Consider the following 4,270-nt stretch of genomic DNA (forward strand, 5'->3'; position numbering starts at 1 on the left):
TGAAATGCAAATACTTTTTTATTTTTAGTAGCTGTATGTCCGATTACTAAGTCTCGTAAACGGTTGGCCCTGACTAGTTTTAGTACGTAATCTGACTGCGTAGAATAACAACAAAGAATGAAAGAAAATTTCCGTTAACACAATTAATTAATTAAGTCCCCAGCAACTATAAAACGTACGAAACGAAAGCACAAGTGTAACTGTTCTGTGTGTGGAAGTGTGATTCAACGTACACATCTGGCACGGTTCTTCTTCAATAAGACAAGAAATTTTAAATACCATTTATACTGAAGTAATTAAAAAAAATAGAAATACTATAATTGCGCAAGAAAACCAGAATTACACTCTAATACAAGAACACAAGCCAGATGCTTTGTTGACTGAACCTGTAATGACGCATTATTTAAGACATTGAAATAATAAAAAAAAGGGAATTTTTTTACCTTCATATATATTGACGAAAAGCACTCTCAACATTACAATATCTCCATTCGAACATCTGTTGTCTAGCCCATCAAACAACTGCATAAAACATGGAACAAGCACTCCCTACTACAACATCTCAACACCGACTGACTACTACCACATCTCGATAAGCACTCTCTACCACGACTTCTCGACAAGAACTGCCAGTGGAGGCGGCTGAATAATACTCTTTGGCGCAATCTCTGGCGCTGTGGCTCAGTGTAGCCACCTTTCATATGCCCTTCCTCCACGGGCCAGAATTTGATGGTATTTTTGCCAGCATTGGTGGTGAAAATACCACCAAATTCGTCCACAAAAATACAGACAAAAATAAAAGATAATATTAATACGTAAATATCACATAATTAGATAAAATTTTGGCTTTGCACTGACCTTTCAATAGCCTAATATATGAAATACAGTAAGCAATACAAATTCTTTCATACATGTGACTTTACATAATAGTTTACACAATACACAAAAAATCGGTTTATACAAATGTTCACGTAAAATGCTTTTAATTATTAAAAAAAAAAAACAAGTAGTTGATAGTTCCAGCAGTAGCACCCAGCAATGGTCAACAAGTGCAAACAGCAAGAAGTAACATCATTTCAGTAGAAACAGTTTCAACAGTGGCACCCAGCAATGTTGAGTAGGTGCAGACACTGACAAGTGACATCATTTCAATAGAAGCAGTTCCATCAGTTGCACCCAGCAATGTTGAACAGGTGCAGACACCAACAAGTGACATTATGTCAGTAGAAGCAGTTCCATTAGTGACACCAAGCAATGTTGAACAGGTGCAGACACAAACAAGTGACATCATTCAGCAGAAGCAGTTCCGTTAGTGGCACTCAGCAATGTTGAACAGGTGCAGACACCAACAAGTGACATTATTTCAATAGTTGCAGTCCATCAGTGGCACCCAGTAATGTTGAACAGGTGCAGACACCAACAAGTGACATTATCTCAGTAGAAGCAGTCCATTAGTGGCACCCAGTAACGTTGAGCAGGTGCAGACAGCAAGAAGTAACATCATTTCAGTAGAAACAGTTCTATCAGTGGCACCCAGTAATGTTGAGTAGGTGCAGACACCAACAAGTGACTTCATTTCAGTAGAAGTAGTTCCATCAGTGGCACCCACCAATGTTGAACAGGTGCAGACACCAACAAGTGACATCATTCAGCAGAAACAGTTCCATTAGTGGCACCCAGCAATGTTGAGTAGGTGCAGACACCAACAAGTGACATTATTTCAGTAGAAGCAGTTCCATCTGTGGCACTCAGCAATGTTGAACAGGTACACACAGCAACAAGTCATATTATTTCAGTAGAAACAGTCCATCAGTGGCACCCAGTAATGTTGAGCAGGTGCAGACAGCAGTCCATAATATTCACTATCACTAATCACACTGTTCATCAGAGTTTATAAGCAGAAATTAAACATGTCCTAGTGGCACCAATCATGTAGAAAAAGTGCAAGTAACAGTCCATAATATTCACTATCACTAATCACACAGTTCATCAGCAGAAATTAAACATTTCTAAGTGGCACCCATTATGTTGAAGAAGTGCAGGTAACAGTCCATAATATTCACTATCACTAATCACACAGTCCATCAGCAGAAATTAAACATTTCTAAGTGTCACACATCAATGTTGAACAGGTGCAGGTGTGAACAACAGTTTGAATGCACACACAATTGCTTTTACACAATTATTATCAACGCTCTTACACCAAACATACAAATTATAATAAACACACAAATGATATCAGATAATTGTCATATTAACTATTACAAATACCCAAATATCAGTAAACCTATAATATTTATGGGTGTCAGTGCAAGCCACAACAAACAAGTAAAATAATGTTTAGGAGATAGGTCGGTACCAATTATTTAGGATTAGGAAAGGAAAACACACAAAACACACTCACTCATCTTTCATCCACATTAAGTGCTACTGTGTAGTTGAATAGTGTTAACTGTGTAAATGCAATTCTGTCCAAATTTGATGTTCAACTTGTGTATCAAGTAGTAGTGGCAGCAATGTATAACAGTCAATAATAGTTAGTCAACGTCATAGTCATCATGTCAAGAGCAATGTTTGCCAAGCCAAATCAAATGTACTGTTGCTGAACAACTGGCAGTGAGCCAAGATATGCAATTACTTCCTCTCTCCAAAAAAAAGTATGTACTGCTTATTGATTTAACAAAGTGTGTGTAGACAATCTTCCTTCCACTTTAGTGTTCTAGTCTGCCATCTTCATCCTCCTTGTTACATATAAACCAACAAAAAAAATATGCTCCACACTTACTTTACCTCTTATCCACCAAAACTCCAATAATCATCAGCATCATATAATCTCAATACTTCAATAATACCTCTTACGTCGATACATATAAATCTTATCATCAATATCATTTACCTTACCTCTTGTCCACCAAAACTCCAATAATCATCAGTATCACATTATCTTAATACTTCAATAATACCTCTTCAATACGTCGATACATCTAAACCTTATTACCAATATCATTTCACTTCCATAATAATTCTTTCCTCTAGTCAGTCTCCTCGAACAAGTACAGATAAAATCCTAGTACAAACTTCAATTCATCATCCCATACAATCCGAAGACATAATGTCCACACACAACCTCTGTGTAATCCATCTGACCCAAATCTTCTAATTATGAATTATAAATACATTTTGGTTACCTTGTCCATCATTAAAAAAAATGCATACATGACCTCTAACAGCCTTCAGTTCGAATAACTCTCAGTAACTAAGTATGATTACGGAGTGTGAATGATCATAATATTTCACAGTGTGTACACCACTTCAAGAATTATGGCAAACAGAAGCAAACATGTGGAGTATTTCTTGTGTCAAGTGTCACTTGCTATTTCAATTGCTCACGAAGAATGCAGTGTAATAATTGTTAATGGTCTAAACTTAGTATCGGTATGTCATGTCGTTAGCTTCCTTCCTATTAGCATAAATTTATACAGCTTTCATAAAACCTCCTCCTCATGTGACTTCTATGAAGTTTCTTGTACTAATGTCGTTCGTCGAATTATAGCAGTTCATTTTCTTATCTTAAAATATAAAGCACTGAGCGTAAGCAAAACATGCATTAGCGAGTAAATATACCAGTAGAGAACAGAATGTCAACAAGTGGATGCAGCACAATTCCTACAACGAGGCTCTGCCACGCAAATAATCTATAATTAATACCATAGTGTGACCTAAACTCTATGTTTGTACACAGTATATCAGCATTTCTATATACCAAATTAAAGAGTAGTTATGACAACAAACAGAAATGTATAAATATGCAATCCATACGCACAGCAGCAAACATATATCTTACGTAATAAACAGGTCATTAGCATCATATCAGCATAAGCAAATAAATGTTCGTATGTAATCTTAATAAGTAAACATGAAGGCGCAAGCAGATAAATCACAAAGTGTAACCTACATACATAACCATATCAGCACAACTAATCAGTTGACAATTACAATTTAAATAAATAAGCACAGCAAGCACATAATAAAAAAATACGACGTCAGTGAAAAAGCAGTGCAGCCAAGCGATGCATAATATACACAAGTAACAACCCTGTTCATTAATAATCATTGTCAAAATCAGTAAACACAAAGTATAAATCACGTAATCGCGAGCAGCAAATTACGTCTAAAGTACGTACCTAAGTGGAAATATGTTACCTGAAAAATAAACTCAATTAATAGTTACCCTTTTTAGTTTATTACTTTTTTCTTCGAAATTACATTC

Source organism: Schistocerca piceifrons, chromosome 9 (genome assembly GCF_021461385.2).
Source record: "Schistocerca piceifrons isolate TAMUIC-IGC-003096 chromosome 9, iqSchPice1.1, whole genome shotgun sequence".
NCBI lineage: Eukaryota > Metazoa > Arthropoda > Insecta > Orthoptera > Acrididae > Schistocerca > Schistocerca piceifrons.